Raw genomic sequence first — 11,347 nt, forward strand, 5'->3', positions numbered from 1 at the left:
TCGCTGCACGGGCCAGCGCTCGCTTCGTGCACTCGCCAGCTCATGCTGTGCGCGCTCGCTAGCGCTCGCTTGGTGCGAGCCAGCGCTCGCTGCGCGCGGCATCGACGCTGGGCGCAGCAATCGTGGCACGCGAGCTTGCGCTCGCTGCGCGCGAGGCTGCGCGCGCTTGCGCGAGGCAGTGCGCGTTGTGGCGCAGCTCGCTTGCTGCCCACACGCGACTGCCGTGCCTTGCCTTCGCCCATGCCCATTCGTCCATTGCTCATAGCCCACGACACAAGGCAGGGCTGCTGCCTTGTGCTCGTGCACCATGCCCTTGCTCATTGCATTCGTGCCGCATGGGCGACGAGCTCCCTTGCTCGTCGTCACATGCCCGCACTATACAACACCCCTTAAGGGTAACACGTAGCGTCCATTGCTTTGTGCGTGCAAGTTATAGGAACGAATCGCTTAAAATTTAAAAAATTTATATTTAAAATTAATGACAAATTAATAAATTAATATTAATTTCATAATTTTAGGGCGAAAAATCGAAAATTTATTATCCAATTGATTTCCGATTAACATGGATTCAAGTCTAGGTCATAAAAATTTAAAATTTATCATAAATTTACAATTTTTATGGTGGTTTTTAATCATAGGTATCTAATTAAATTATAATTAATTATGAAAATCAAATTAATTCTAAATTATTCTAATTTTCAACAAATTAATCATAATTACAAATTAGATTGCATAATTAACAAGGCTAGGCATTCAAACTTGTTAAACATATACAGTAGGTCAATCAAAAATTCAAGATTTATCAACAAGAATCGCAAATATTTAATTTAACATCTTAAATTTACGAAATTTTGCATTCGAAAAACTAAAACCTTCGAAAAGTCATAGTTAGGCTTCGAATTTGAGAATTCTGGGTTCGGCAGAAAAATATTAATTTTGTCAAAATTTTAGAATGCCTTTTACATGCGGAATTGACACAAAAATCACTCGATTTGAATGAGTAACGAAGAAACTGCCGAAAAACTGCGTACGTATAATTAAATAAACGCAATTTGCAATTAATTAACAATTACGAAAATTAATCACCCTTTTAATTCTTGCAAATTTGTAATATTTAACCATGTTCATGCAATTTAGATTATGAAAATAATAAGAGGCTCGTGATACCACTGTTAGGTTATGATACATATGACAATTCATAAATCATGCGGAAAAACCAATTAGCCAGGAATACATATTATTTACACATAATCATATAGCATAGTTTAGATGCATATCTTTGTTGCGTGCCTTCCCTAGCTGCGCCCGAACCGAACAAGAACAAGTCTTTAGGACTCCAAGTGTCGTCCCTCCGTAGATAGTCCACAGCACGTCCGGATCCGCCTTAAGATTGACCAACTAGAATCGCCCTTAAGGTACTAATAATTTTCGGCACTTTTAGGCAAGATATGTGACTGAATTTTTCTCTCAAAAACTCACTTTGAATACTTGAAAACTCCTTCTAAATTGTGAACCCAGGCCACATATTTATAGGGGTATGGAAAGAGAATTGGAATCCTACTAGGATACGAATTAATTAAATTAGAATCCTAGTGGAACTCTTATTTAGTTAATTTATCTTTTAGGATTAGGAATTTAATCATTAAACGAATCCTGTACGTTTTAGGTTTCGTATGTGAACACAAACACACACGCACGCACAGCAGCCCACGAGGGGCGCCATGCGCGCGCGCACAGCCCGAGCAACGCAGCCCACGACTGCAGCAGCCTTGGGCGCGCGCTGGGCCTGCCTTGCGGTGGGCCTGGCGCAGCCTTGGGCTGGCGTGTTGTGGCGCGCGTTTCCCTTGCTGGACGTGGGCCTGGCTTCGTGCTGGGCCTTCGTATAGCAAGCTCGTCCGATGCTAATTCGTACGACGCGCTTCCGATTAATTTTCCGATTCCGGAATTCATTTCCGATACGAACAATATTTAACATTTCCGATTCCGGAATTAATTTCCGTTTCGAACAAATATTTAATATTTCCGTTTCCGGAATTGTTTTCCGATTCCGATAATATTTCCGATTCAGACAATATTTCCGTTTCCGGCAATATTTCCGATTCCGGCAATATTTCTATTTCCGATAATATTTTCCGATACGTACCATGTTTCCGTTTCCGGCAACATCTACGACTTGGATAATATTTATATTTCCGATACGATCCATATTTCCGTTTCCGGCAATATCATCGTTTCCGGAGTATTCTATTCTTGCCTGTGACGATCTCAGCTCCCACTGAAACCAAGATCCGTCGATTCCGAATATCCATAGATGGAGTATTTAATGCCATTAAATACTTGATCCGTTTACGTACTATTTGTGTGACCCTACGGGTTCAGTCAAGAGTAAGATGTGGATTAATATCATTAATTCCACTTGAACTGAAGCGGCCTCTAGCTAGGCATTCAGCTCACTTGATCTCACTGAATTTATTAACTTCTTAATTAATACTGAACCGCATTTATTAGACTTAACATTGAATGCATACTTGGACCAAGGGCATTATTTCCTTCAATCCTGCCCCTTGTAGCTTGATGAATTAAGCCTAAATACTGGAACATTGCTTAGAAACCCAAGATTCGCTAAATAAAAGGAGAAATAGCAAAGCCAAGTGGTTAGTTTTCTGAGAACCACAACGCACCTCTCAAGGGTGCGTTGTAATGTGTCCCTCGTATGATTTAATTGCTTTCATCACCCTTTTATAAAATTGTCAAACTATTAATTTGATTGATCTATCACGCCTAATAAGATAATACCTTGGACAATTGAATTATCATGCTAGGTACCTTAAATCAATCTAAATAAGATAATCACAATCGATTTAGTATTATGTGTTGCATATTGCTAAAATCAATTCAGAATAGTTTAATAGTTTAACGCATGTCCCTTCAATTATTTATGCTGAGCTAGTAAGGATAACCTGCCTCTGGAGTATTATCGATGAGCACTCCTCTCGGTAGCTACATTCCCCCGAACTCTCAACCTCTGCCCTGCGGGTGTACGTTGAGCTATCCCCACACCAGGGATCACAAGGGAACCTATGGCCGTCGTGGTCGAACATAATTGCACTCCCTTTATGTCACGATAACCGGGTTTTGTCAGTTTTTCTCATTGTCGTTAAAAACTGAATGGCGACTCCTATATTACTAGTCGATTGGGTGTAAACTCAGAGGAAATCCAATTACACTTGATCTGACGACGTCACGCCCACGAGGGACGAGGTCATGCATTAGCCTCGTGCTTTTTCGACCCCCTCACAGTGGCGACTCCACTGGGGATGTTAATGAAATACTCGTGCTTGTAGGTAATCAAAATAGCCGAAGGGTGAAACGATCCTACCCCACGTTTATTTCCCTATCAAGTTGGGACGACCTGAAAATCAGCATATTAATGTGAACGGACAGAACCGCATAACGAATCTTGGCTCCCTTGGCATGTTTCATCTCGGGAGTTGGGAATAAGGATACCCATCGCCACCCGGGGGGTGCATACGCTTCGAATGTTGTCCACTCGGCACTTTCGCTAGTAGTACACCTATCCCAAACCTAATCGCTCTCCCACTAGGTCCCTCTCATTGGTGCATGCCCCCTTGGCTTACATCGTGATTGGCCTCTTGGGACGAAATTCGCTCGTGAATGCACTACCCCGACCGGGGCATGTGTTGGATCGACGATAGAAGAGGTACCAAGCCGGCGCAAATATTACCCATAGAAGCCTATCATAAACTACGTGACATATTATTTTGCTTCATGTTGTAATGTTAGTTACGTGTAGCGAATTATGTGATTGTGTGTGACAAATAATACTAGAAAACCAACGACCCTAAAAATTGCCCAAACATTCATAGACACCAATTGGCCGAAGAGTTATACCAAAATACGTGTTCCGCAGCCCCGGGCGATCGTCACAAAAATAAGCGACGCCCAGGACAGACTGTGACGGATTCCACAACGCTGCACAATGCGTAAAGGACGTCATGAGGCAAACACGCAAAATTAAGTCGTATGTACGAAAAAAGGATAAACGAACAGAATACGAGTACCAGTTAGGGACGCATTTTCAGCGCCCCTGGCTGGGCGCCAATCATTTTCAACGCCCCTGCTGGGCGCTGAAGTTGCTGCCTGGCCTTTTGGTCAGGCACAGCAGCCTCGGTACCCGCGCATAAAGTATACGTAGCAATAAAAAATATTCGTAACAAATTTGCTACGAGGACGTATGAAAAAAGGCACTCGGTTATAAGAACGACTTATAAAATAAACAACTCCTTGTGTCGTCATTAGGCCTCCTATGGCGACAATGTTTGGCACCAAAACCGAGCATGCTAATTAAAATAACTTTGAATGTCATACAGGCAAATGTTTCGAAAATTCAAAGAATGACCAAAAGAAGAGCCAAAAGTGTACCAACAAAAGCGAGAATAGAAAACCAATAGAAAGAGTCAGAAGTCTAGACTAAGTAATGCTTAACTTTGGGCCTAAACTTTAGCTTGTCTTATGCATAGGGCTGGTTCTGCCACTTGGCGTCGATCTGAAAATCAAAGGTTAGTGCGTCTCGAAGCTACATCACCAACACAAGGTCTAGTAACTCCAAGCTCCATCCGTCATTCCCCCTTTCAAGGATCTCCCCTTCTCCAACCTCGATTCGCACCCTCAAACACGTCCATGGAAGAATTACGAGACCAAATGGTCCAAATCACCCAACTTATGAATCAATTGAAAATGGAAAACGAACCCTTAGCAGCTGCGCAAGCCAAAAATGACCTCGATAACGAGAAGAAGATCGAAAAAATGGTTCCGCAGCAAACCATGGGGAGCAATTATTTCTCCCTCGATCCTAAACCTTTTCCCGGCAAACTACCGGAAAAGTTCAGTTCATCTAACTTACCAAAGTTCAAAGCCACGGACAATCCCCGTGATCATCTCTTGAGCTTTGTGAATGCCATGAACTTGAAAGGTGTGGACAAGTCCATGTATTTGCCTGCCTTTCCCTTGTCCTTAGAACCTGTGCCACTCAAATGGTACTACCACCAGGACCCTAAGCTCTTCCCCACTTGGGAGGACTTTGTCAATGTCTTCATCAAGCAATACTCGTCAAACATGGATTTTCAAGTCACCATGCGCGAGTTGGAAGTCCTCTTCCAAACGAAAAATGAAGGTTTCACGACCTATTTTGCTAGATGGAGAGACCAAGCGGCCCAACTAACCAATAGGCCTCCTGAAACTGAATTGGTCCAAAAATTCATTGACAACCTGGACCCAACTTATAAACAACACCTTAGGTACTTGGGCCTTGATACCTTCAAAAGGGTTTATGATGTAGGAATAAAGATCGAGGATGACCTCGCGAAAACAGTACAAAGCAAGCCTGCATACAAAAGTAACACCTACAACAGGGGCCACACGCCTCAAACCCAAGAGGTCCACGCCGTAGAAGAAACCCCAACCCGAAGGAGCCCTGGAAGGTGGACCCGAGATCGAAAGTTTAGCCCACTCAGGTCGACTCTGGTATAAGCCTTCCAAAGACTAACCAATCAAGGAAAGCTAAGGCCCATAGGCCACACACCCGACCCTTCATTCAAAAACAAATATTGGGTCGAGGGCACCTAATGCAAATTCCATCAAGGAAATGGGCATGATACTGAAAACTGCTGGAATCTAAAAAAAACGATCCAGGATATGATAGAGGATGAAGTAATACCTCTCCCTAACGTTGGCAAACCCAACAACAACAAGAGCCCACTCGGTTCTTGTCACATCTCTCTCGATCAACCAGAAAATAAGAAATTTGACCCTACGGTGTATATTACGCCTCAAGGTGCACCACTCGCCATGGTCCCTAGGGATCAAATCGAGAGAGAAGTGTGCGGTGTGTGGGATGATGATGCTGAAGATGTCTACCTGTCTCAAGTATCGGGCCAGGACCTCTTTACTGAAACTTGGCCTGGGCATGCTCCCATTGACACCACCCCTCAAGAGTCCGAAGTTGACAATCTCACTCGGTCCGAAAGGGTATACCAACAGGATATTCGCCCACCTCCCGGGGACGACATCCCAGTCAGACAGACTCCTGAAAACATACGGCACACCACCGTCGCAGAAGTCATCGAAAATCCTCTCTTGAAGCAACTAAAAAGAACTAAAGCCGAGATTACCATCTGGGATCTCATGTGCACTTCAAAGGAACATCGTGAAAAACTTATTCGCTCACTTGACCTCATCTCAGTCCCTACGGACATCACACCCGACTCGTTGGTTAACCACGTCACAAGAGATGTTGAGGAAAAAGCAATAGTTTTTACTGACAAAGACTTACCTAAAGAAGGAGGAGCCCACAATAAGGCCCTCTATCTAGTGGTTGGATGCAAAGGACAAAACATCCCCCTAGCACTCGTAGATAACGGTTCAGCGGTAAATGTTTGGCCATTGCGAACCGCCCACTGCTTGGGGCTAGGAAGCGATGACTTCCAAACCTCCACGCAAGGGGTACGAGCTTATGATAACTCTCGAAGGCCTGTGTTGGGAAAAATCAACCTCACAATACAAATCGGGCCCGTGGCACGTACCACGGAGTTTCAAATAATCGACATCAAGCCCACTTTCAACCTCCTCTTAGGACGCCCTTGGCTCCATGACTTAGGAGGTGTGGCTTCTACCTTGCACCAAATGGTTAAACTTAACCATAACGGGGTAATTCTGGAAATACGCGCCCCTCCTCTCGACGTCAGTTGTATTATGGTTGGAACGGCCGAAACTGCAGAAGACCTTTACGGTTTTCAAGTGGATGAAGCCATCCAAGTCATTGAGGACTATAATTTAGCATTTCTAGATCCGCGTGAATCCCGGGTTATCCCTAAAATATTGCTAGCTCAAGGCTATTTCCCGGGAACTCCATTGGGCATAAGGAAGAAGAACTACATGTTTCATCCCCCACCCAACAAATCTACTCCCTTTGGCCTAGGCTATGAACCAACGGAGGAAGATATTGTTGACCACTTGTCTAGGCTACGCCTTAAGCCAGCCAAGACAAAACAAGCCACCCTTCTTCCCCCATATCAAAGAAACCTTAACGGTATGTTTGTCCGGGAAGGAGAAGAACACCTATGCTGTGACTTCCCTAAACCCTTCGTTCAGGACGGCCTGCTAAAACCCGGATTTGAAATTTTCCTTGACTGTCATACTTTGGATGAGGCACCCCACCTCACCAAGACTGAAACAGCTGAAATATTGGACAACCAAGCTTTATGGACATTGTTTAACGAATCGAGGCCTATGGAGGACGAGACTGTGATGACTACCCTAGCTCTACAAGATGAAGGTTTCGATCCAACTCGATTAATCGCTCCTACATCAACACTAGAAGAGGCCGAGAATGGATGGGTGAAGACATGTCAGTGGGTCAACGCAAAGGGAATAGAGTTCAAGATGAGTACAGGCGAAGGACCAAGGTTCTACGAGAATAAACCCAAGGCTTGAGCCGTAGAGAGCACTTTAGCAAAACGCCTAGTAGTTCTTTAGATGATAGAAAGAATAAAGCTCTAGATATGGTCCTAAGAACCCTTAGAATATTGATTAATTTATTTCAGTGTGTTTTTCTTACTTTCCAAATTAATAAAGGCGTAAATTTTCTCCTAAAATATTATTCTAACACTAAATAAGCACTAATCATACTTGCAAATATAAAAATCAAAAAATGTAAGGAAGCGGCCCACTGTAGGCCCAATAGCAAGGCCCACTCGGTCTTGAATCGTGACATCGAAACCAATTCCCAAAAATCCACAAAAAACCACACCATCCCCTTCATATTTCCAAGACATAAAGGTCAAACCCGTGCAACCCAAAGAAACCAAAAGAAATCAAATCCAAACAATGCAAATGTTGCTCAATTTTTTTTTTATAAAACATGAACCCATCATCCCCATCATTAACAACACGCATCTCAACCCACCCAAAAAGCCTACGCAAAGATCTTCATATCTTCCGCACCTGGCCTAACTTCATTTTCAAAGCCGTTTCGATTCACGAATAGAAAAAATTAATCCAGACGAAAATGCGTCTAACGCTAACAGCCCAAAAAGCTTCCGAAATAGCGTAAAAATTGATATATGACGAATAAAAAGTAAAATGAAACAAAGAAAAAGAAATAAACGCAAGAACATGTGAAGCAACGCGCCAAGAAATCTCCCCAGGAATCATTTTCAACTCCCAGAGCTGGGCGCCAGAATCTTTAACGCCCCAACCTGGGCGCTGAATCTCTCTGCTTGCCAAACTTTGCCCAGAAGTGCTCGTCATTTTATCCGCGCATACACGCAAAAATAACGAACACTTGGGGGGGTACAACACGTATTCAGATATACGTACCAAAATACATGAAAAGGTTTTTGTGCAAATACATGTACTCAAAAAAATAAAACAAATTTTTGACTTACGGCAAAGCAGCAGATTAAAATAATAACAAACTTCACTTATTCTACCGTTTCGAATAATATGTTTCCATCTCAGAACGTACTTATCAAATTCGGCATCCTAGAATTTATTCTAGCTAGAACTACGCGCGACCTGATTCTAAGTTAAAATTATTTAACAAGGATACGTAGGCAATCCCATTTATGGATTTGGTCTAATCAAATAAAAAATAATGTGCATAAGTGTTGGAAATGAGCAAATAAAAAAAGAGAAGCAAAAGGAAAACAAGAAAAATGAAATTACGCCTCTATTAATATCTAAAAATAATAAGAAGGAAAACAAAAGTGCTAAGGAATGAAAAACAAACACAACTGAAATAAATAAAGGGCACCTACACCCTAACAAGAACTACACTACTCGAGTTCTTCCGGATCATCAAATAAAGTTTTGTAGAGGAAAATGTTCGCAGGGTCCACCTCCACAGGCTTCTGCGCTGCCCCTATATCAATCTCCATAAGAACAGGCTACTTAACACTAACTTCCAAGGATGCCAAGGCCTCGGAAACATTTTCAGTTTGAACAGCTATAGCCCGCTCAGCCTCAAGGGCACAAACAATTGTAGGGGAAGGATTATCAACATCAATTGGATTAGCCACTGGTTCTACTAGAGGCTGAACTTTCCTAACCCATACATTATTCCGGCGACGATCTCCGCGAGAGCTTGCATTTCTTTTGTGAACGGCAGGCCCCTTCATGTTAGGCACCTTTTTAGGCCTAGAACTGGAACGGGGAGGAACTTCCTTTCGCTTTCGATCATGACGAGCTTTTACAGTCTTAAAACCATGGTCGCGAGCATTAGCAGGATCACGACTCTCATACTTACCCCTACCTCGAGGTATCAAAAGCTCAGCCGGCTCTTCATTTTGAGCCTTAGTTCTCACAGCCTTATCATCGGAACTCATCCACAACTTGTAGTTTTCGGAAAGACCCACAAAGCCATCTCTAGCACGGTCCAACGCGGGAGGCCACCATAATACTTAGCCCACGCTTGAACCCGTGCTTGTGAAAAGACCGCTACTTTAGGTGGTACCGTATTTGAAAACGGGATAGTTTGCCTTAAGCCGTATTGTCGCATGACTCGGTAGGGAAAGATATAAACGGGCTGAGATAGCCCCAACAAAGAAACATAAACTAACATCTCGGAACCCCCCGTCATATTAGTCAAGCCCCACCACGGTACCACCCACTTAATAGAGCATATGCCATGAGTAAAATAGGAGGCCTACTCGGCCTCGTCCTGGCCTTGGTGCAAATACTTTCGGTTACCCAAGGCTATAGGGCGATAATGTTTAGGATCGACAGGAGCTTCTAGAAGCCTAAGTCGTTCCATGAGCCAAATCTGCAAAAAATGGGTACGATCAGAAAAATAATAATAAACGAAAGTCCTGCCTGGGGCGCACTTTCAACGCCCAGGACTAGGCGCCAGAAATTCCGACGCCCAGCTCTGGGCGCTGAAAATCAGCTCCAGGCAGGGGGCTGTCGAGGCAAACGAAAAAAGAAAAGAAAAAGAAAAAATATGCGTATTACTTTGCGCGAATAAACGATCGATTACCTGCAGCAATAGGGGGCTCCCCTTAAAAATTTCAGACTTGGCGTCCTTTTTCAACTCATCCGCACTCAGTACGGTCTCGGCAACAACCAACGGCATAATGGAATAGCAACTTTCCATCTGGCTGATCAAGGGGATCAACCTTATGTCACCGAACTCGCCATTGTTATTCGACAGTAAATAATGGTTCAACAAGCAGAATACAAGTGCTCGAATATTCAATTTCTGTTCGGTCATATTTTTACTAGGTCTAAAGTGATGTTTTACAAGCTTTGCCAAATTAACCTTATCACCCACAACGATCTCAGCGAGCATGTTAGCATCTAGTCCTAGGAAAGCCCCTATAGTTGTTTTACCCTCTTCAACAGTGCCAGGGGTAGCAGGAGTAACATTGGTAGGATAACCAAGGATCGCGGCAAATTCATCTGGCAAAGGGCATACTTCATTGCCCCAAAAGACAAAAACATGGTGATCAGAATCCCAAAAGCTCAGGGCCGCATACAGAAAATTATAATCAATATTAATTTGTTGTAAGCCTAAGAATGCCTCTAAGTGGTATCCTTTCAACAAAGCCTTTTCTGTGGGATTAAGGGCTCTTAGCTAGCGCCTAACAACTCGTTGGAGGGAGAAGGGACGAATCGACATGGCAAGAGTAAGGTAGAATAAAGCTAAGCAATTGCAAAAGAGAGGAAGATTGAGAGTGGTGAAAAAGAAAGACTTACTTAACCCCTATATATACACGAAAGCATCAAGTGACATCCTAATCCCATTCGGAAACGCGTTAAGAAATCCAGGAACTGCCAAAATAGAATTTCCAGCGCCCAAGGCTGGGCGCCGAAATGTTTAACGCCTGGCCACGGGCACCGGAAATATAGCCCAAGGCTCGGATCCTTTGAAACGCGGAGCAGGAAAGGACTTAAAACCGTGTTAGTAGACACAAGGCTCTGTTGTAATCAAGATCAAGCCCAAAGCACCTTTAGAGCCCGAATAGTGAGAACAAATGTTAAAACTTGTCGAAACTTAGACTCATCTCAAGGAAAAAATATGTGTACATTTTTCAAGGCAATATAGAAAAAAAATAAAAATCAAGATCATTCTTCGAAACACAAAAACAAAAAAATCAAGTCGTTGGTTTCTCAAATTAAAAAGCGTTTATTTTTCAAAAGATCAATCCTGGCCAAAGTAAGCTCGATGTATTAATTATTGAAAAATGAAGCAAACTTTGTCGCCCGGAAAATGAAGTCGCACTCCACGACTTCATCAAAGTAGCATACCACTACAAAGATCGCTCGCACT

The sequence above is a fragment of the Spinacia oleracea genome, chromosome 4 (assembly GCF_020520425.1).
Source record: "Spinacia oleracea cultivar Varoflay chromosome 4, BTI_SOV_V1, whole genome shotgun sequence".
Lineage (NCBI taxonomy): Eukaryota > Viridiplantae > Streptophyta > Magnoliopsida > Caryophyllales > Amaranthaceae > Spinacia > Spinacia oleracea.